This window comes from Vulpes lagopus, chromosome 6 (genome assembly GCF_018345385.1).
Source record: "Vulpes lagopus strain Blue_001 chromosome 6, ASM1834538v1, whole genome shotgun sequence".
In the NCBI taxonomy this organism is placed as follows: Eukaryota; Metazoa; Chordata; class Mammalia; order Carnivora; family Canidae; genus Vulpes; species Vulpes lagopus.
Window position 1 is genome coordinate 55,606,372 of NC_054829.1, and position 24,708 is coordinate 55,631,079.

The following is a 24,708-nucleotide window of genomic DNA, read 5'->3' on the forward strand; positions in this document are numbered from 1 at the left end:
GTGATGGCAACATCCAGGCAAAAGATCATGATAGCTTGGATAAGGGTGGTACTGATTATGGAGGAGATGGAGAAAAAAGAGGCAAGTTTAAATAATATTTAAGATGAAATTTTGGCAGGATTTGTTAAGGGACTGAATAAAGGGTGATGAGGGAGAGAGAAAAGGGTGTCAGACTTGATCTTGTGCTTTGGCTTATGCCACTGGATGGTGCCATTCTTTAGATAAGTAAAAATGAAAAGAGTACAATTGGAAGAGATGATAACAAGTCCAGCTCTCATCTTCATATAGGTGGTAGTTAGAGCACTGGTTATGGATCAAATCGTCACGGGAAATGAGTGAAGAATAAGAATGTTAAAAAAAATACCCAGGACTATACCAAGATAATATACAAAGAAGAGAGAGAGGAATGGATAGAAATTCAGAAGGAAAAGGAAGGGGAACCCTAACATGGAAACTCAAGGAAGGTAACTTTTATGGAAAGAGTGGCCATAAGTTTTAAGAGATTCTTAAGTATTAAATGAGATGTTACTATAAATAGCCATCAGGAGAAGCCCTAGAGAAATCATTGATGAATTTATTGAGTACTGTACCAGGGCAGAGAACAGGCAGGAAACTAGATTATGTGGCTTTAAGTGGGAATGGGATATACTAAGACAATGAAATTCTGAAAAAATAAAAATGATAAATCTTTTTTTTTTTTGATAATTCTTAAAACCTATTTGGTTCTGAAGGGAAAGAGATGAGATGGTAGTGATGAAGGATAAGTGGTAAACTAAGGGACTTTATTCAGGTGTTGTTTGATTTTTAATCAATACAAACATGAAAAAAAGATTTTTAATTAGTGGGAAAAAATTCCACTTGAAAAAGAAAAGTTAAGCACATAAGATAAAGGATAGTGACAATTCTTGAAAGTAAGGATGGGAAATTAAAAGCAAAACACAGAGCTTGGTTTGGTTATAATGCTTTGAAGAGACAGAGCTGGTTAAGACATTAATGAAGCTGTGGGGTGTGGCACGTGAATATAAAAGTCTCATTTAATGACAGAGGTTGTGATAGGCAAGATTAGGTAAAGATTTCCTTATTTAAGACAAAAGGAGGCCTCTGAATGTTTCTAAGCAGGGAAAATGAGTCAACTGCAGGAAGACATCAAGGAGAAATGCAATCTCTGTCATTGCTACTCTGTGGAACTTGGTAAGTAATAATAATTTTAAAAAGACAAAGGTGGAGAGGACTACAGAGGTGCATACAATCATTGAAGATTTTTTACTATCATCTCCCAAGTCCATAGCTTTCCACATTTGTCTAGTTTACAATTTGTTGAATAACTATAGGAGACCAATATTCTCAGATTAAGACTACTTATTTTGAAAAGTAAATAGTAACAAGAATATTCAGTTCATAGTCTTAGTTCAGATGTTTTTATTTTTGCCTATAGAGTTTAGAATAAAATCCTGGAAAACTAGATATATGAAGCTAAAACTGATCTTTTTTTCATAATCCCTTACAATTTTTTGCCTGACAAGAACATAGCAAAATTATATACTTCTAAAAATTGAACTGTTGATTTCCTGTAAACCCATTTCAGTATTCCACATAAAATCACTTAGAAACATTATTTCTACAATGCCCTTATTGTGTTATATGGTGCAATAATGAGGCATTTTCCTTTTTTTATTGAAAATGGTTAAAATAGCATATAATTATGTGAATATATTATTTATTTGCTAGATTTAAATTGATCCTTTTTGATAGTCAGACATACATACTTTGTGGCATTTACATTGGATTTTGAGGTGTAGGAAGGAATATGAAATTAGTGAAACACAAATTAAAGAAATATAAATCTACCTGAAACATAATTTACAATTTCTTTTACACTGTCTTAGTCCATTCAGGCTATAAAATACCACAAACTGTGAGTAGCTTATAAAAAACAGAAATTTGAGAGCAACATGCCTAAGTTTTATTGTGACTACTGCAACATGTATCTCACCCATGACTGTCCATCTGTGAAAAAGCCACACTGCAGTGGTGGGAAACACAAAGAGAATGTGAAAGACTACTATCAGAAAGGGATGAAAGAGCAGGCTCAGAGCCTGATGGACAAAACAAATGCTACATTTCAATACGGAAAGATACCTCCTACTCCATCCACTGCTTTTCCTCTTGGATGATCTCACCTACCCCCAGTCTCTTGGTCCTCCTCACATTGGTATGATGGCAGTGCCCCAAATGAGAGGCTCTCCCATGATGCCAATGAAGGGCTCTCTTCCTCCTGAGATGATGCCAGTGGGACCTGTTCCTGGAATGCGTCCACCTATGGGAGGCCATATGCCAATAATCCCTTAGCTGCCAATGATGAGATCTCCTGCCCATCCCAAGATGGTAACCACTCTGCAAGGGGTGACAGATAAGGAGAGAGAGGAGCTTATTTTTTATCCATTTTATTTTACTTGTTCTATTACACTAGGAGACCATGGTTCTATGATTCTGGGTGTTTTCTAACAGCAGAACAAGGAAGACTTGTTCCTCCTTCCTATCAAAGAAAGAATAGTTTTGGCAGGGGAGTACTGAGATTCATAAAAAAAAAAAAAAGCAATTTTCATTTGCATTGTGAAATGCAAAAATAAAGTTGTCAACTGTTTTAGTTTCAAAAAAATGGAAATTTATTTCTTATAGTTTTGGAGGTTGGCACAGTCTGAAACCAAGGTTCCAGCATGGTCAGGTGAGGGCTTTCTTCCAGTCACAGAATTATCATTGTATCTTAGAAGTGGCAAGTTAGCTCCCTGGGGTGTCCTAATAAGGGCATAATAACATTCATGCAGGTTCTGTCATCCTGACCTAAACACCTCCCAAAGGCCCCACACCTCCTAATACTGTTACATTGGGCATTAGATTTTCAACACATGAATTTGGAGGAGAAGGGATATATACATTCAAACCATAGCACATTGTAATATATATTTTTACCTATACCAGTTCAAATGTAAAAGGCACCACCATTTCTTTACACCAAATAAACCTGAATATACTAAACTGTACTATTTGCAGGAAACTAGCAAGGCTGATAAAATATCTAATGTGCTAATTAGTTGGCAGAACTTCTTTTCTAATGGCACATCTTTCCCCATTCAAAATAACCATGACAAGATAGGAGCAAATCACATCTGTCAACTCTTAAGATTATCATAATGTTTTGGCTAAAAATGCTTTTGCAAGTATCATTATATTCCCTGGACAGTTTAGAAAAGCATAGTCATGATATTTTTTTCTGTCTAGTAGCTTTAAATTGTTTCATAAGTGACCAATACAGTAAAGTTAAAAAAATGCATGAGCCAATCTGTTCATACTACATGGCTGTTATAGTTGATCGAAAAGGAAAGGTTTTTTTTTTTTAAAGATTTTATTTATTTATTCATGAGAGACACAAAGAGAGAGGCAGAGACATAGACAGAGGGAGAAGCAGCCTCTCTAAAAGGAGCCTGATGCGGGACTCGATCCCTCACCCCCAGGATCACGCCTTGAGCCAAAGGCAGAAGCTCAATCCCTGAGCCATCCAGACATCCCCAAATAGGTTTAAATATAATATATTCCTTCATTCTTTCCAAGAAGGGGTAGACACAATTTATTCTAGAAAGTTGGCTAAACTGGCTTTGATGCTTTCCATAAGTTGTAAAGTTCTTCATTCCAACCTTTTGGAAATTGTATAAGCTAACATAAATTCTAATATCACATAATTTCTATTGGAAATAGCATTTTTAAAAACTCGGCTCTATAAAAATATTAGTAAAATTTTTTGGTAAGATTTTTATGGAAGGCAATGACAATTTGTCTTTTCCCACTTATACAGCCCAGAATGTCCCTTAGACAGCATGGGGGCAGAGGTAAAAAATAAGGTATGGGAAGAATGAGACCTGGCTTTTAACCCCAACTCAACCATTGGCCTACCTGAAGAATTAGCCTAATGGATAGTGGACTGCAATGAAAAGAGCAATCTTTACATTTTGACAGGCTGTTTTATGCAAAAGATATTATACTTAAGTATGTGCCTCCAAAGGTCTTTTGATTGAAGATAAGAATACTTTCTAGATATCAAGCCTAAAGAGCTACCTCCAAGAAGTAATGACATCTCTAGCATTACCAGGATATCACAGCAGAGTTCTTGCAACTTGGATACCTCTGTGTTCCATTCTAAAATGAGAGTCAGTGATTCTATAACGGTCTCTAACCCTCAATTTCCTCATCTCAGAAAGAGAAAGCCATGATAGTTAAAGAATAAACCAGTCAAGTTTAAAATCCAGATAAGAGGAATAAAGAAACAAAAAGTATGAGTTCTGTTATATAAGCCCCACTTGGTAGCTCCACTATAAAAACTTAATCTTGAAGTTTAACTATTGATAACTTATAGTTTCCTTATGCTAATTGTACAAGTGCCTGGCTCATCTCTGCAGCACTATTACATTAGAGGGGGGAAAAAACCACAATAATTTGTTACTTTTAGCTTAGTATCTCAATATTGTTGTTGCATATTGAAGATTTGTTAATTTTTTGTCACTGAATTTTTTTGTTTTAACTGATTTCACATAAAATGATATACAATGAAATAAAAATGGAAGTATTTCAAACTTCCTGTTTAATCTGAATTAATTTTCTTATGCATTATGATTAAATAATGCATTTCTTTATAATTAATATGAGATTTTCAAATGTGGAATCATTTTATGGGTTATATGTTTAAATAGCATATATATAGTTAATATTGACAATATTTTAAACATAAAGCAGCATCTTGATATACACCATAAATCTCCTGATTTCTTATAAAACTTTTTAATGGGACAGTATATGTATCTGTATAAAACATGCAGCCCTTTATAGTTGGATATGATTATTATCTGTATGAAGACTACTAATAGATTAGTAAATGTTTATTACTTCTGTCTCCAGATCCTTTGACCTGTCCCAACTTGACACTCTAGATGATATATTCATCAATAAAGTCTAGAAACACAACGGATTTTGCTTTTTCCCAGCACTTTTCTTCTCTAGGTATCCATATTTTTAAAACATTGTTTTGATCTATAAACTCAGACAAAACATTACACTCATTAAAATTAGATTCTTGGCAGTCAACTTAACTATACATTAAAATCATCTTAATGCTCAATCTGTTTTTTTTCCATAATCCCACACATCTGACTTTCACTCAGGGGAACAACTGATGCTGTTCATAATAGAAATGTCTTTTCCTCCTTTGTCAGCCAGGCTAGCTGTTACTCATCCTTAAAGGCTTAGTTCGAATGTCAACATGACATGGCTTGTCTCAAAACCTGCAAGAATAAGTAATTGCTTCATCATCTGTATTTCCAAAGGAGGCTATGTTTATCTCCAAGAGCATTGTTGTTCTACTCTAGAAATTTAACAATTAAATAGTTGGTAACTATGTTACAGTGCGATAAATTTTATAATTTACCATCATTCCACAATCCTAATGATTATCCCATGGAAAACCATAACATAACAAAATTTAAACCAAATGGATTAATTTTCTATTGATATATAACAAATGGCCATATATTTAGTGGCTTAAAATAATATTGTTCATTATCTCACAATATCTGTGCGCCTGGCTCTTTGTCAGGGTCTCCTCAAGCTGAAGTTACATGGCCCTTATGATCATTTCATGACATAAACATGTGTTTTTAAGGTGAGCAGGACTGCCTTTCTCTGATTTCTTCTGTCTCTAACCTCTAGACTCCCTGTTAGGAACTCATATGATTATGTCAGGCCCAACCAGGATATTATTTCTGATAAACTCAATTGATTAGAAACCTTAATTACATCTACAAAATCCCTCTTGCCATATAACCTAACAGCCATGAAAGTGATATCCCAACATAACCACAAGAGAGAGTAGTGGAGTGGTCTGCCCCAGCAGAGAATTTTCTAAGTAACATTGTTTAGAACTGCTATTCAACAGTGATAATACAAAGAATGACTGTTAGATAGCTTCTATATATTTTTAAATTCCCAGGTAATATACTCCCTTTAGTCAGCATTCTGGATACACTGCTCTGACCATTTTCCCCATGGTGCATTACTATTTGGGTATGAAAAATTTACTTAATGCGATATTTGATATAGCACAGGAATTTTTTTCCTGGAAGAATATGATAAGTGTCAACTGGTTTATTTTAGCTGGATATGAAAAAATATAGAGAAAGCACAGCTACAGAAAAGACTTAAATTTTTTTTAATCAGAATTTAAAGGAAATACAAAAAAAACAAGGACTTGCTTGTTTAAAATATAGTTGTTTCTCACACCTAGTCTTTCTAGATAGCACAACTTTCTCAAATAAGAAATTGCATCTGGACAAAGATCAAATCAGGGCTCTTTTTGTAAAATGGGACCTCAGGATAAATTTCAGATTGAGAGAGCATCTGTAAAACCCTTTGTTAAGGCTTCAGAAAGATTTAAGGCAGTTCCTTGTAGACATTCTCCACTAGGGAAAAAAAATGACTTCAGAATAATAAGGGCATGCCTTCTATATCCTCTTAGCAAGATAAAATGTTTTCCAAAAATCTTAAGGGTATGCTACTTAGATTTTCTTGCCTAGAAAAAAGGTCTGCTACAAATCTAAGGGACTTACCTTTCAGATACTCCTTACTAGACAAGAATTCTTAAGCTGAGAATTAGAAAAGGGCCCCCTCTCAGAAAAAAACTGGATGTGTGCCTACAAGGTGCAATGGAAATGGTTTATAACTTTATATATAAAAATGAACAAAATTTTAAAATAGTTGTACCAACTTGTACTGAAAGAGACAGCTACAATGAAAAGGTGTCTCAGGCATCAAATTTCTATGAGCAGGAAGCAGGCTGCAAAATTTACTCAGCTGAGAGCTTAGACATTTCTTAGGGAAAGGAAGGAATGATTCAGTTTGGAGCCCATGGGAGGCAGGTAAATTGTCTCTTTAATGTACAGATTTTCAGATTAAGAAGGACCTTATGTGAGGCATCTCATTCACACCTGGACCTGATTTAGATAATGAAATTCTAGGCTTTAAACCCAATTGTGATAATATAATGAGATAGAACTTTAGGAGTCTTGGAAAGGACTGAGTATATTTTGCACTTGGGAGGGAGGGGGATCGTTAAAATCCAGAGCGAGGGGATCCCTGGGTGGCGCAGCGGTTTGCCTGGAGACTCGGGATCGAATCCCACGTCGGGCTCCCGGTGCATGGAGCCTGCTTCTCCCTCTGCCTGTGTCTCTGCCTCTCTCTCTCTCTCCCTGTGTGACTATCATAAAAAAAAAAAAAAAAAATCCAGAGCGAGGACTCTGCAAAGACCACTCTCCCGGCTTCAGGGAACCACACTTCCCAGTATTCATTGCCCAAACTGCTGGACCCTGCCTACATTGAATCTACATTGTATATTCAATAGATTGCAGAAGAATTACACTTTATGACTTTCCAAAAAAGGTTACAGCTTCTGCATAGATCTCTTAGAATGTTTACCATTGAGATGCTCCGTATACCATGCTGTGTGAAGTACAAGCCACATAGAAAGGCCAAGCATAGATTTCCTGCAAACATTCCCACCTGAGTTTCTAGGCAAACATCATCTGCCAGCCATGTGAAGGAACAACCCCTCAAGCTCAATGGTTGTAGCCCCAGTCAAGAACTGCCTAGTAGCACATGAAATACTCAAAGCAAGAACAATCTATATGAGAATAAGTCAACCAGCAGAATCTTTAGAGTTTTGTTTAAACAAGGGAACAACCCTCCCCCCTTTTTTTTCTGTAAAGGGCCACATTTTAGTCTTTAAAAAAAGTAAAAAAACAATTATTGTAAAGTGTGAAGATGATCCTTAGCTCATAGGTAATACAAAAACAGACCATGGACCAGATTTGGCCTATAGGCTATTAATTTGTAAATTCTGCTTAATCTACTAACACAGAGCGTTTTGCTACACAGCAATAAATAAATGAATATAAAATGGTGTGCACAAGAACTAGCACATATGTTTTACTATAGAGTCAGCTTCAGAGAAGTAGGTATGTCTTAAATATCTATGTACCTTCATGTTTATAGCAGAGTGAGTATGCCATAAATATATATTACCTATAATTCTCTTTATTAAACATGACTCAGTTATATTTCAAAATCCCCTTAAAACATTTTCAAAGGTATTTTCTAAAATATTATATACTCATAAAAATAAATCCTTATGTAACACATATGCAATGTTTTGAAAATAAATTGACAAAAATACCCTGCTAGTGGTAATTATTACTTTTAGTAAAAAAAAAAAAAAAAGAAAAAAAAAAGACTACTGATCATGCTACCATGTGGATGAACTTCAAAAATATTACATTAAATTAAAGAGTGCAAATGCATAAGATTACATATTTTATGATTCCATCTTTATGAAATTTCCAGAAAAGGAAAATCTAGAGATAGAAAGTAGATTACAGGTTACCAAGGTAGAGGATGGGAGCAGAGTTAAATGAAAATTGGCATGAGAGAATTTTGGGTACATACAATGTGCTAAAGCTAGGAGGTTTTGATGGTTATAGACATCTATAAAGTTACTAAAACTCCTACCATTAAAATGCATGAATTTGGGGCACCTGGGTGGTTCAGTTACATGTCTGTCTTTAGCTCACTAAGGTCATGATCCTTGCATTGGGTTTCTGCTCAGTAGGGAGTCTGCTTCTCCCTCTCCCGCTCCCTTTGCTCTGTGCTCTCTCTCTTTCCCTGTCAAATAAATAAATAAAATATCTAAAAAAATACATGAATTATATGGTATGCAAATTAAGTTATGCCTCAATAAATGTGTAAAAGTATAACACACATCCATATTTTCATTGCAGCAATATAGAAAAAAGGCTAACTTCATTGTCAATTTAAGAGGTAAAAAAGCTTTAAAAATATTTTTTTAATACAAAGATGTTCTGTGAAACCCTGTCAAAAATAGATTTAATGTTCTTTACTGCACCATTTTGCAGTTTACAAATTATTTCCTTTGAATCGATATCCTCTGCACATTAACAAATATCACCACCATATCATATCACCATTACTAGAGAAAATGCATATTACAGAGTAAAGACTTTTTATTTCTAGTTACCTCCCCCTGAATAATATTAATATTTCAGAGAAGTAACAGAAACTTTAGATAAGCCTTAGAAATTCCAGTGGGAAATACAATTCCCAGTTTTTTAACAGTCATTCCCCCCCCCCCCGCCCCCCATTCTTTAAAGTAATAGCAGTGGAGGACCTGGGTGGCTCAGTGGTTGAGCTTCTACCTTCGGCTCAGGTTATGATCCTGGGGTCCTGGATTGGATCCTGCACCAGGCTCCCTGTGGGGAGCCTGCTTCTCCCTCTGCCTATGTCTCTGCCTCTCTCTGTGTCTCTCATGAGTAAATAAATAAAATCTTTAAAAATTAAAATTAAATTAAATTAAATTAAATTTAAAAATAAAATAGCAGGGATTACATTTCTAATGGAAATTAAAATATTGCTATCTTCATCCCTGAAGACAGAGTAACAGGCTCTGAAAGCTGCAAATCACTTCTTTGTAATTATAAACGCTAAATATACAGAAAATATGAAAACATCAAGGGATAAATAAAACAAATGATAAAGTAAAATCAATAATTTCATTAATTTTTAGCGATCCCATAACATCAAAAAGACATGCATAAGTAATAGCTTAGAGTATAATTTGATTTATAATTAAACTTTTTGTGTCACTTGGGCCTTATACCCTTACAGAAAGATAGTATTGATGTACATATGCAGATAAATACAAAATGTTCCATCAATTTGCAAGGCTTCAAGTATTCCCCCAAGTGCAATGGGGGAATGTCCAGAATAAGAACTACTGATAAAATGTGAATTGATACTTTGATTATTTTAAAAAAGTCAACCCTGTGCATCAGCAGTGGCACATAATACTAAGAAAGACATGAATATTAAAAGCAGAGAGTTTGCATTTCTTTTAAATTTGGGTAGGAAAAAATATCCTTTGATTTACTAAATGTGCTTAACCTCAGTAAGAATTCATACAGAATTACAGTGTCAGTCCTTAACAGAGTCTCTGAAATAATCTAAGTATTTTCACTTGAGTTGTTCAGATTTTTTTTTAATTTAATAATCCTTCACCCCTGATACCATGATCTTGTTGAGAGCTAAATGTACATCTTAGATCCTAGAAAGCAAAAAGCCTTGGCATTAATTAAATAAGAATAAACCCTAAGGACCGAACAGACTGTGAATAACAGATCATAGGAAATTCAAATGGAGAATGATGCCACAAGAAGGATTAAAGAATAGTGAAAGTTAATAGCAGAATTAATATGGATTTGGGGGATGTTTGCTTCCAGCCAAGTTGGAGGGGCAGAAATTAAATTTCTACTCCTACCTTAGACAACTAGAAAACTGGACAAAAAACATAAAACAATGATTTTCAAACATTAGACAATAAACGATTAAATACTACTCCCTGGAGAAGGAAAATCAACAAGATAAGCCCTAAAATCATACCAGTTTATTGCCCAGAAACTCAACCAAGGGAAAAGAACTCACATAAAGCCTGGAAGTCTCACTGAGCTGAGGGGACTAAGATCAGATTTTGAGCTGTTGAACTACTTAGAAAATATGGGGCAGAGCACCAAAGAATAGGGAACCACGTAGAGGGAGCTCTGGAGATCTTCAGAGACTTCCCTTAAGTCTTTGACTAAGTACAAATTTGCACATCCATAAGTAGAAACTACATCATCTAGGAAACAATAACCAAAATGAGGAGGCATAAAAATTCCCAAAGCCCTCTCAAAGCTAGGAGTAGTTTGTGTTCATAGCCAGAGTGATGAGGTTTCATAAGACATGAAACATGAAATTAAGTTCACAGAAAGCTATTTCTTATAATGAGGTTTGATTACACCAAGCACCAACAGAAAATTCTTCAAAGCAAACTGCCACAGATCCAAGTAACTTAATGTATACCAGAAGAATACCCAACATTACTTAAAGAAACATAACAAAATCCCTAACACTCAACATGAAAATCACAATGCCTTGGATTTGATCATGTATTTTGAAACTTGCATGGAAGCTGAAAATATGATCCATAACCAGAAGAAAGTCAACAATAGAAACAGAGGCACAAATGACTGAGGCAATGGTGTTAGCAGGCAAGGATATTAAAATAATTACTACAGATATTTTTTAATTTAAATTCAGTTTGCCAACATGTAGTATAACACCCAGTGCTTACAAATATTTCTCACATGTTTAAGAATGTAATATAGAAATGACTGATAAAGAAAAAATAGAAACTATTTTAAAAGACCCAATGTAAAATATAGAGATAAATTCAATATCTGAATGGAAAGTACAGTAGACAGATTTAACTGATTAAAATTGCAGAAGAAAAAAATCTGTAAAGTAGGAGCAGTAAGAAATAGAAGCTACGTAAAATGAAAGCATGGAAAGAAAAAAGAAAAAACAGAAGCTGAGTGGGTAATATCAAAGTTAATTTGTGTGTACAGTTGAGTCCTGGGGGAATGGGAGGCAAAAAAAAGAAAAAGAAAAAAGAAACATTAAAATAAAGGCCTGAAACTTCCAAATTTATGAAAACCATAAGCCCACATATTCTAAAGGAAGAAAAGATGTTCAATAAAACACATGAAAGCCAACCATAATCAATTCTGAAAAACCAAGGAGAAAAAAAACAAACTTTCAAAGCAGACAGGAAGATGTAAGATATGACATAAAACAGAACAAAAACAAGAATCACAGATTTCTCATTAGAAGCAATGCAAACTAAAAAATGATATATTTAATGTGTTAAATTTTTTAAATAAATCTGTTTATCTAGAATTGTATATTCATAGGGAAAAAATCTTTCAAAAATAAGTATGAAACAAAAAATTATTTAAAAGTTTAAAAAGCTGGAAATATTTCTTTACAGAAAACCTGCCCTGAAATAAATGTTAAAAGAAGTTTTTAAGGCAGAAGAAATATTAGATAAAATCTTGCATTTACCCAAGGCAATAGAAAGCACAGGATATTGTAAATATGTTAGTAATGTAAATGTTTTCTCATTTTAAAATTATTTAAAAGATAATGCACAGCTTGAAGCAAAAATAATAATAGCGAACTGTGTAGCTTGTAATTTATGTAAAAGAAAAATATATAGTAGCAAAAGTGTAAGTATGAGGAGGAAAACAGGATACTTTGTAACTTTCTTACAGTATACAAAGTCATATTATATTATCTCAAGGTAGACTATAATAAGTTAAAAATTGATAATATAAACTCTAGAATTCCCCCCAAAAAAGAGTTGTTCAAGAAAAAAATGTTAAAGAAGAAAAAGAATAGAAGAAAAAAAATAATGTTAAATAATACTGATCAAAAAGAAGGCAAGACTCTATCACGTCAATAGTTACATTAAATGTAAATGATCTAATCACTCCCCAAAATGACAGTGATTGTTAGATGATAAAAAGCAAAACCCAACTAAATGCAGTATACAATAACTCACATTAATTATAAAATGAAAAAAAGAAAAAAATTAAAATAATGGAAAAAGATGTATTATACTACAACTAAATAAAAGAAAGCTGAAATGACTATTTTAGTATCAGAAAAAGATAGATTTTGGAGCAAAGAATAATACCAGGGAAATCTTGATCTACCTTTTATTCTTTTCCCTCCAGGCTTAGGAGAAGTGTATGTACTGTCTCAGACCACTTCCCCATTCCCCATACCAAAGCATACTCTATCTAGATATGTTTTCCTCCCTTCTTCTCCTGGATTTGCTCATAAGTTTTTCCCTCTTGGTGTTCAATACTTCCTTTGCACTAGGTCCTTAGGTCTTACCTCCTAATATTCTCACATTTCATAATCCCCAATATACGGACCCCCTCCACCACAAATTTCTATATGATTCTTGTCATTTTCCTCAACACAAAACTTACTGAAATGTAACACTGCATTTACATCTTCAACTTCTATTTTTCTTTTCTCTTCTACCTATGAGGTTGAATTCTGATCCTACCTATCTAAAAGTGTTATCTCACCTTTACAGCATGAAATATCACCCATGTACCCACCTTTCATATTTTTCTTCTCTTCTCCAAAACATGGTTGTCTTTCTTCAAAGTTGATTACTATTTTGAAGATGTTGTCCTCCTTCTGTTCTGCTCATCCTTGCCTGAATCTTAATGGTCAGATCTCTCTAGTCTTTTACCACTTTATGCCTTATAAAATCATCAAATTCCATTCCTTAGATGTAATCCCTCTATGAAGAGTTCCCTCATTTTATATTTTTAGCATTATCTTTTCCCTGAGTTTTAAGCTTCTGGTTACATAGAAACCTACCCAGTCAATGACTGTCAGAGCTCTCTTTCTTCTGCATAAAGGATGGAACTCAGACTCTCTGTATTAAAAATCATTTTCAGTAGGAGACTGACCTAACTGTAACCCCCAACCCTAACCCCTAACCCTAACCTGGTATCTACATGATTTATTAATATTATCTCTTACTCCCTCTTCTCTATACAGTTATTTCTACAATAAACCTAGTGATCTTTTTTGGCCTTGTTCAAAGTCTTTAAAGTTTTCCATAACATGACCTCTCATCCTCTTATCTGTCAGTTCTTCAAAACTCAGCCATAAACTTCTTTCTCTAAGATGTCTAGGGAAAACTTAGTCAATAATAAATGCTCTTTTCACAAAATTCTGTTAGTACTCTTTTTATATCTAAGAAAACACCATGCATTTTTTGTACTTGAATTCTACTCTAAGGGATTTATTTTTTTCTTTAAGTTTAGCTCTCTGAAAGACTAGATTATGATGAAACTTTTATTTCTCTAAATTCCTGGAAATGTTCTTTTGCATAGTACAAACAATCAATTTTGAAGTAAGTTGAGTCTTAACACTGAAAATGTCGCTAAATGATCTTTTATGTCATGTGGATGACCTTAAAAGTTATAATTAAATAATCATCTGGACCAGTGAAAAAAGTCTAAAATTTAATCATTGTTATTATAAAATCTGTAAAATCAGCATGATTCTAGAAATAAGAAAATAAATATTTCAACAAAGGCAATGTCTACACTTAGCTAGGAATTTCATTTACATATTTTAAGAATCAAAGAAACAAATGATCAAAGCATGGGAGTAATTTATGAATCTGTGGGTAAATAAAAAAATTATGTATTAATCTGCAACTTGAATGCAACTATATGACCAATCCCAACTAGAAGCTACAGAGCAACTTTGATAAGAATTCAATCTTCCTGAAATTTTTCATTATCTTTAGAAAATTGAGAGGCTACCCCCAAATTATATGGGAGATACTCCCCAAATTGATTGAAATAACATTCATTTGTATAGTAGTTAAGCATCCAAAAGATTTATAATTAAGCATAAAAACATTTATAAAATCAAAGCAATGACAGTCACGCTTTCAGTTAATAAATATGAATATTTACTTTTGTATATTTACAATATTTAAGAGAATATCGATTAGAGTAATGTTTCAACAAATCCTGTTTAAAATATATAATTAAATGGTTACTTTAACCTTGATTTTAAATTGAAATTAAATAATCTTAACTGTTAGAGTATTAAATGAATTTTACCACAATGACAGTTTCGTATATTGGACTCTTAAGATGTGGCGCTTTAGAGAGATTGTCAATCAAAATATTGAAATATTTAAAAGAAATTCCATATACTATATTTATACATGATAAATTGTTTAAAGTTCTAAAGAACTTAATATTAAGTTTTTGAATAGAACCAATTATTCAGCTACCTTTGCCAGTGATTACTACAATATGTTGCATTTTAGGAGTAGAATACACATTTTGTCCAAGCTTAAAGCTTAAGAATTAGTTTTGTTTAGAATTTCAAAAATTTAAGATTTCTTAAACTAAAATTAATTTCTAATTAGCAATTTTTACATGTGAAACCAATCTCAAAGACACTTACAGATACACACATGGCCTCAAATAAATATTTCATTAAAGAAAAGGAAATTCAGGGCACTAACTATGAAAAAAGATTTACTCAAGGCCACTAAAGTTTCAGAGTCATAAGCAGAACTTAGACCTCAGGAAGTTAATATCAGTATTACAGTAAAGTGACTAATTTCCAAAAAGTCTAAGTAACATGCAGAGCAATTTTAATGAGCAGCATCATTAATCAGAATAATGTCTCTAAGTGAGGTTATAGAATGAGGAATTAAAATTATACATGATTTCACAAACGTAACTTTCTAGACAAACACCTCCTCAGCTTCCATGTATTACACCATTTGGGGGCATGTTTCAAAAAGAGTAATTTATTCCTGAGGAAAAGCAATTGTTGTATTAAGAATTTTTTTTCATTCAAATTATTAGAAGACATCAAAGAGTTTTCTGAGTCTGCATTTTCTGTTTTGAAGATTCCTCAGTCTCTGTTTCTTGATAAAGTCTAACAGGAAAGTCAAGGAGGTAGACCATGGGAATTAAAAAACTCATTGATATTAATAAAACAGAGAGCTAAACTCCTTTTCACCTATATCAATGTTCATGGGGCCAATGTATTAGCCCTGAATGAATAACAAAAGATGTTCTGGCTAGAGTACTAGATATATTTATGGGGTTTTTGGTATCAAGTAAAGAAACCTTAAGTCCTTTAGGAATGAGGCACTATCAATGAATACATAAAATAAATGAATTTGGCCACGTATATATAACGGGTCTGAGCACTATAAGCAGAATTAAAAGCCCCTAACCATGCTTGTTCATATTTTTCTCTAAGATCATGTCATATGAGTCCCAACATCTGATTACAGAATGGTTGCAATTATCACTACAGCTAGCATTGTTAAAACATTTGTCATGTTGTTTCACAGAGCAGTGTAAACCAGAGATACTGACTACTTTAATGAACCCTATTTTATGTCATTTTGACTGGTCTAACCAAATACTAATGGGGATAGTTCTTGACATTCTTCCATTCCTGATTGTTAAAACAGAGCAGTCCCAGCACTACCCAGAGGCAACTCTACATTGAAAAACAGAGGCATATGATCTACAAAAGCATCAGAGCATACTATAATTCTAAAGAGAAATGGTAGGTTATTTCGAACCATCATATATATTCTATTGCATGTATAAATAACCAGCTGTCTCTGTGATTCTAAGCAAGAATCACGTTTTCTGTTTCTTTTAAAAAATTTATTTTGTTGTCAGTATAGAAACCTTCCAAATCTGACAATTTATACATTAGGTAGTTGTGCTCTCTCAATCTTTATCCAACTTATGTCTAGTGGCTTAGAAATTAAACAATTGTAAGGTATGAAGCTATTTATTTGTAACTGTACTTCTTCTAGAGTATCTGTATTTTAACAGATGCTCTTTTTAAAAATGTGATTTTTATAAAGAATATACTATAATTTCTGTATACTTTATTAATAGTAGATTTCTTTACATTTGTTCTGTGTTATTATTTTTAAACTGACTTAATATTACTCAGATATTGACAAAAGGACCAGATATCGAGTATAATATTAAAATGAGAAACATGAACAAAATAAATTAAGACTTGACTCTCATCATTCTCCTCAATGAGAGAAGTAAAACACCAAATGCATATAATATTAAGCCTCAAATATTTCTCTCCCAAATCTCTCTACAAACTCCTTAATTGACATGGACAGATAACATTCACATATAGATTCTTCATGTCCTTAGATATTCCACATCATCATGTATCGTCATATGGAGATTTTCAATTTCAAACAAATCATCATTACTGGCCCACTCAAACACACTACACCATTATTTAAAAACTTATATATTGATTTCTTTTCCTGAAAGTTCAAAATTATAATTTAGGAATGTTTACGATACATTCTATCTTTTGTTTTCTCAGTTCTGAATGTTAATGCTAAACTGTACCCCATTTTCTGTGTTTGTTCAAGGGTAATTCAATACTGCTATAAATTAGAACTATTAAAATATTACAATAAATATTTGGGTTTTAAAAAAATTTCAATACCACTTGACACCACTTGAATAAATTATTTAATATATACTGAAACAGCATAGAGTTTCTTCACAGAAAATGGTTGGCATGACAGAAGCATTTCATCTGAAGGGACAGAAGCATTTCATCTGAAGGGAAGCAAAACCATCTGTAACTACTTGAAGAGTAATTTCAAGGGGCCTCAGCTGCTGTTTCCTAGACAGATAAAGCCCAGAGTTAAAGGAAAATGGTTTAACCTGTAAAAGATTTTTTTAGATGCTAGATGCAAAGATGAAAGATACATACCTGGCATAAAGATGATTAAATGATGACATTGTTATTGGAAAAAATCATAAGATTTCCATTCTAGAGTTCTTATAGGGAAAATAACTACCTGTTTCGGAAATTGAAGATAAAACTCTCCTTATCTGCATTAAGATGAATTGGATGACAATTTGTGTTAGTGTAGTTGGTCTTCTGCATGAAAGAAATGGGGCACAGAAAATTAAAGGATCAACAAAGTTTACCAAGAATGGTAATTAATGTGTGGGGATATACGGGAATGATGTGAGACACAGAACATTTTTATTTCAATTTAAGTTGATACTGTCAAAGAGGAGAGACCTCAGAAATTATACATGACCAAATACAATGAACATAGTTTTCACTTACATTCTTTATTAAATGTGTGATTTTTTTTCCTTTAATAATTTAGATGACCTCTAGTTGGTTACTCATTCATAGGTTTTCATAGCAACTGCATAACCTCCTGAGAAAAGGTACCAGTATCTAGATGGTTGCATGTACGTAAAAATATCCTGCCAATAAAATGGAAAGTCCACTGGGTATCTAGCTTTTCTTTGTTTCTTATATAACTCCGCTGATTGTCATGATAATTTGAAAGCAGACATTTCCCTGTGACATCCATCTATGGTATTTCATTGGACCTGCTCAGGGCTAACCTACTTATTATGCATGGAATGCTTATACTCAGTGAACTCCTCCAAGTGCTGTCATTCACTTTGGGTGACGTACATGAAGACTTTCTTCAACAAAATTAGAGATAGAGGGGATCCCTGGGTGGCTCAGCGGATTGGCGTCTGCCTTTGACCCAGGGCGCGATTCTGGAATCCCGGAATCGAGTCCCGCATCGGGCTCCTGACATGGAGACTGCTTCTCCTCCTCCTGTGTCTCTGCCTCTCTCTCTCTATGTCTATCATAAATAAATAAATAAATAAATAAATAAATAAATAAATAAATAAATTTAAAAAAAATTAGAGATAGATTACTTAGCATCTGTCAGGTGAGTATTCACCCTTCACCCTTCTACCTGTCTACCAGAATTGTATGCTTATCTATTTGGAGATTTATATATGCATTTAAAATATATTTGTCATTGGCTAGGTGTCAAATCTAACTTGCAAGTGATTACATACTAAAACGGACTGAAAATATCTGATAAAATGATTAATTTATAACATTTGAAAAATTATACTCTTTCCAAGATATCTATTGAGCCTAAGCACTCTTGACAGTAATCACAATTCCAACAACTTGCATCAAAAGTCTTTCTAATTATCCAGAAAAAAGTTAAAACACTACAGATATCAATCTAAAGATGATTTTTACTCAGAGCTGCAAGAATTTTTAGGTCTCTCCTCTCTCCTCTTGCCATCATAAAGTTGCCAATTTAACAGTTGGTAACTTTTGAATGTAATGTTGAATCTCAATTTGTGTCTGCCTGCAATTAGAGTGTACCACAGGGTAGCCTGATAAAAAATCCTTTTGTGGCTCATATTCTTTCCTTTCTAACTCTTATTACATCGTGTGCTACTAATAGTCTTGGTTTCTTAGTCTATTTTTCTCTGAATTATGCTAGTATCTCATTAAGAAGCAGCTGGGAGCCTTTGACTAACAAAATGGACTATTATACCAGCAGAACAAAGTCATGTCTCTCAAAAATGCTTACTTTTAACTAGACAATGGCAAATAAATGCCTCAGACATTCAAACCTTATATGAAGTTTAATATAGACTGACTAGGCTATTTAAATGTTTTCTTTAATGAAGTGTGTTACTGATATCAAACTTAAAACCAACCGTAAATTCTGTTTACGTTTGTTTTTTTTTTCAGTTTCTCAACAAATATTCCCTTTCCAAGAAATATACATAGACTTAACTCTAAGCCACGAAAAACAATAAACAAAAGCATATATATAAAATGAAGAGGATTAGGAACAATATCAGAGGAAAAAAATACATTCACTAGAGATGTTAAGCAGGAGAGATTTATATTAAGTTGTTGATGATAACAACACTCTAAGCCCTTCTCATTCTATGTGCAGTCGGTTAGACCAAAGGAGTATGACAGTGATGCCATAAACACCAAGAAAAGCTAAAGCCCTCTTTTCTTTTTTTAAGAAATATCAAAAAGTCAGCCAAAGGATAGTGAGAATAGAGAGAAAAGATCATCACTGTTTCAATCAAGAAGTAATGAGGAGAAAAAAACTGCTCTGAAAAGAATATTAATTGCATGTAAAATAACTATATTTCTCATGCATGTGGATTACATAGCCTGCTACTGTGGCTTCTTTTCTTCTTTTTAAGTGCTCTGTTTTATTCATGTGACTATGCCTTGTCTTCACAACTAGATTGTAAATTTGTTGAGGGATAGCAGAACCAATTATAGACTTGAGCTTACTTTCATTTGTCCCAAGACGTAGTAAAGGAGATGCTTAAGCAATATTTTTTAATGAAAAAATATTCTGTATTCTATGTAGTAAGTCTTTTTTAAATTGACTGTTTCATGTACAGACCAAGTAACAACTTCCAGGTATGCCAGCTTCTATGATTCCCTGAAGAAGAGAGGTTAAATTATATTAACTTTTACTAGCATGTTCTGTTCTATACTTTCTTTAGTTTCTATTTAAGTTCCAGTTAGTTAACATACAAGTGCAATATTCATTTCAGGTGTAGAATTTAGTGATTCACCACTTACATACAACACCCAGTGCTCATCACAAGTACCCTCCTTAATCCCCATCACCCATTTAACCCATCCCCTACCTACCTCCCCTCTGGTAACCATCAGTTTGTTCTCTATAGTTAAGAGTTTGTTTCTTGGTTTCTGTTATATACTTTTATAACTAGCTTTTTCAAAATATTTTATTGTCAAAAATCATATTTAAAAATTATTTCAAATTATTTGCTGCAAAAGCAAAGAGCTCTAAGCAGACCCAGTATTCATAACTGATATAAATTTGCTCAGGAAAAAATGGCATGTCTTTTCCCATCACTTCCAGGACAACACTGGTATACCCTTATAATCTCTTGTTCTAAACAAAGCACAGAGGTGCTCAAACAAATGGCTGGGTCATAAGAGCACCAGCATTTTTAATAAGAGGTGCTATTTCTAGATCACCAACCTATTACCACAAATAGTAGCCTATATAGCATAATTGATGTTTCTAAATAATAAATTATTTTATATATTGCTTGCTTCATTGAAATTCATTCTGCTGAATATTTATAATCTTCCTGACCTAAAAATATCATAATTTATATGTCAGATGATAGAATTCACAAAGTTAGCCTCCTTCCTCTCACTCTCTTCCATTAGACTAAGTATAAAAATTTAAGGGGAAAAAAACAAAATCAAGCACCTCAATACAAATCCTTAGCAAGACTATTTAAAACATTTTTTTTTTAATTTTTGCTATTTCCTTGAAACGCAGTAACAGATCTGAGAGGTACTGCTTTGCTGCCCTTTCCTGCCTAAATTCCTCTAAAATATCACATCAAACTTTTCTGTATTTCTCATCATAAACACATATATATTCTATGAAAACTGATGTCTGTAGTTCTGTGCTTTAAGCAGTAGGAAGTTTCATAATCCCAGTGGCACATACAATAATGCAAAGTGATAATCATGGTGGCAGAACCCAGGGCATCGCAAATTTGGCATTTCCAAAAAGGTCCAGATGCAGTATGTGGAGACTCTCTATTCACTCATTAGCATTCCATCATCATAGCTTGTGCATGAACAGCAGTGTAGTTTTCCAAAACTCACTTTATAAAAAAGGCAGATTTTCTCAGGACTCAGCCATTAAGTGAGACTACATTTGCACATAAACCTAATGCACTAATTGGCATGTTCATTTGGATCTCCAAATAGCATCTACACCTGTTTCTCGGTGTGTGAAACCAATAATTACCTTTGGCTCTAACTCATCCTAATGAATTTTATGAGAAGACAACTCATAAAGTAATTCATTTTCTTTGGCAAGTTCTAGATTATCAAAACACTGACTTTCATTAAACACATCAGGTGTTTTGATATTTAAAAAGGTCTTCAATGTAACTAAAATTTCACTGCCTTCTAAACTAGGGAGGAGGAAATGGATAGAGGGACAGCAAGAAGAAGGAGATAATATTTTACATAAAGAGAGGACTTCCAAAACTATGTCAAAAAGCTTTCTGAGAAAATGGATGTGAATTTACTGCCTGAATGAGTCTGACCCCATCCATCACCTTCCAATGAATGATAGATCGTTCAATACGGTATATTTGCTTTTTCTATGTCCCCATATTTGACACTTTAAGGAGACAGAAAAACATAGAAACCCTTCAAAGACTAACCTTTTACTACAGCAATTGCTTCTGAAATATATGTGAGTGACAGAAAGAAGGCTTAGAAGACTATTTCTGAAAAATATGTGGCATTTTATAAGGAAACAATATCATGAGGCATTTCACTTCAGATAAATTCTAAATCATTACTACCTACCATGTATACAGCACACTGAATTAAATAACACAAATTACATTTTAAAATTTGTTTACATAAATTACATTAAAATGGCTTATGGGAAGTTACTCTTTATTTTATAATATCAGTGAGATGTCAAATAAATATCAGTGCAATTATATAAAATCACTGGGGTTGGCATAAATAATTTTTTGATACAATGGTGGCTCACTAAATACAATTAGTACTATTAGAATTTGGTCTTTAATATTTTTAACTCTGCAGTTGAGTTTCTATATTAATAGATATTTCCAGCGGTACTTTTCTTAGTAGTTGAATTTCTTTCAGATTTTATTTATGTTTTGCTCTTTTTTTTAAATGAGTACCTGAAGTCTCCCATATGGTAGTAAAATACAAGTAGAACGTCATAGCATATTACTCTTTGCTGAAGATCCAACAGCCCAACAGGAATGCAGTGTGAAATTTTTATTAAAAATCCAATGCTTAAAACCACTGTCTTAGTTTGAATTCCCCTGATACAGAAAAACCTGACACAAAGACTGAGATGCAGGTGATTTATTTGGGAAATAATCTCAGGAAGTTAGAGCGAGGGGGTAGAGAAAGTGAGACAGAAAAGTAAGAAAACTGAAGTGTGTCTTACTAAACTGGTTACCTCCGTAGGCAGGTGGGTCTCAATCCCTCACTGCTCACTGAGGAATCATGTAGAAGGGGCCTCAGAACTGTCCCTCTGGAGGGACAGACTGTGGCCTTTATGCACTAGAATACCCTCATCCACTAGCTAAGGGTTACTCCAGGGGGTGTTGGAACCCAAACAAACTCACCCGTGCTGAGAAAATCCTCATGGTTTCAGGGACAGCTCCAAGACAGAAAGGCATGAGTGTTCCAAGTGCACTACTGGATGACTGCACCCAGCTACAGGCTGACATCAGAGGTGGCCGAGGGATGCGATGCAAAGCTCAAAGGGCATCAGCTACAACCATTAAATCCCTTGCACCTCCTAATATGCGTATTTAAGAGGCATTAGCAAAGAATTATGGGATAAAGACGTTATGAACTTTGAAATCAGACCTGTATTTAAAAGCAGTGCCTACCTGATCAGCACTGGAAAAATTCATTGCTCTGCCTAGAGGATAATATAGTAGCTATCTTCTCGGGCTATAGTCAGGATTAAATGAATTAAGGTATAAGAAACATCAGACATATTGCCAGTGTTTGTGTTAGTTACTATTGGCTTGTCCCACCTATAGTGACAACATCACACTCATTTCATAGGATTTTTATTCACTGAAGCTATTATGGGAGTTTTCTGATGTCAGGATGTTTTCTTTGCTCAGTTTGTTCATTTTGTATGTGTGGATGCAGGTTACCACTCTGCTAGAAAAAGCAGATTCCATCACAACTTGCTTGTTACCAAGCCATAAGGCTTACTAAGTTTCAGTGTAATAATTACTCATGAAAGATTTCTTTAACTCACTAGACTTGGTTAGCCTTCCTCTGTAACACTTAAGGTATTCATTGCTAATTATATGTAGTTATGATAAATTGTAAACCTCTATGATGGAGAGAATGTCCATCTTTTTTCCAGGGCTATTGATTAATGTATTTTGAATTCCACTAACATACCTTAATCACATACTAGGGGAAGTCAATAAAATTTTTACCCCTCACTTTTATCTGGATGCAGAGATGGTGTGAAATCTTGACTACTAGGAACACTTATAATATTATACACATTGGCAATACAATCTTTGTATTTTGGCAACAATCTTTGTTGCCAAAAACAGATGTAGGTGCAATTTTTACTTTGACTCTAAAGCACACAGTTGAAAGTAAGCCTGAGATGATCCCTTTTATTCTTCTTCAAGCATCTATCTACTTCAGAGCCACTACTCTCCTCCAATAAGTGTGAAAACGTGGTCAAGCACCCAAATATAGGTGAAGAAGAGATACTGAGTAAAAATTTCTGACTTTAGTTCTCTGGAATGATCTTTTGCCACACCAGAACCAGAACATGTGGGACAAATCCCCTGGACCCTGTTCTTTTCTACTTAGATGATGGAATAAGTGCAATTATAGACTGTTTTTCTTGGGGGCCCATTTTCAGAAAAGAAAAATAACCATATGTGTTAGTCTGGCACCTAAACTTTCTGAGGAGTCCTGAAAGCTAGAATGTTTTTGCATTAATCTCTCCATGGAAACAAAAGAGTAAAGTCTAATGTTGTCCTCCCCTTACATCCCTCTCCTTCTATCATTCAAATCATTAACTTTTGCTCATGTTGTTCTCTTTAGTTTTTTTTCTAGATTTTCTGATTTGGTTTCCAGTCCTAACTTGGGTTCATTTCTTTTTTCAATTGTTTATGTTATCAAATATCAGGTATGGTTTAATTTCATTATCAGTCCTGAACACTTTTCTGAATTGCATCACAGCATCTGACAGTTCTAATTTTCTTCACACCTGGACTCATTTGAGAACTCACCTTGCTGAAAATGGATTTATCATTTATGTTCCCTATTAGCTCTTAAAAAATTGTAACCTTGGCTTAGATAAGCCTTTCACTCTGGTTTTAATCGCTCAGTCTCCAATTACTTGAAAATTGATCTATAATTGGTAAAATTCCTGGTATATTCCTGTCAGGATCCACCCCTGTCAAAACCTGACACATCTGACTTCTCTTAAGTATATTCATCAAAAGGGGACTTGATGTGGAATTACAGTGACTGGGCTGTCAGTAGTACTAACCCTCTCCCAGTTACACTCATTCAATTATCTTTATTTGCTGCTCATATGGGTTGGATAAGAGTTTATTATATAGAACTATAGTAGTATTGAAGGGAAGCACCCTTCCTGGTGGGTGTCCAAAAAAATGTTTTGCTGATTAAACTCTGAGACTGTCATTTTGCTCCAAGGATTAGCAA

At 33.8% G+C, this 24,708-nt stretch overlaps 1 pseudogene; it reads left to right on the top strand.

Annotated features, from left to right (window-relative positions):
- The first annotated feature begins 1,952 nt into the window (after nucleotides 1-1,952).
- LOC121492562 lies at nucleotides 1,953-22,806 on the top strand (annotated as a pseudogene).
- The last annotated feature ends 1,902 nt before the right edge of the window (nucleotides 22,807-24,708 follow it).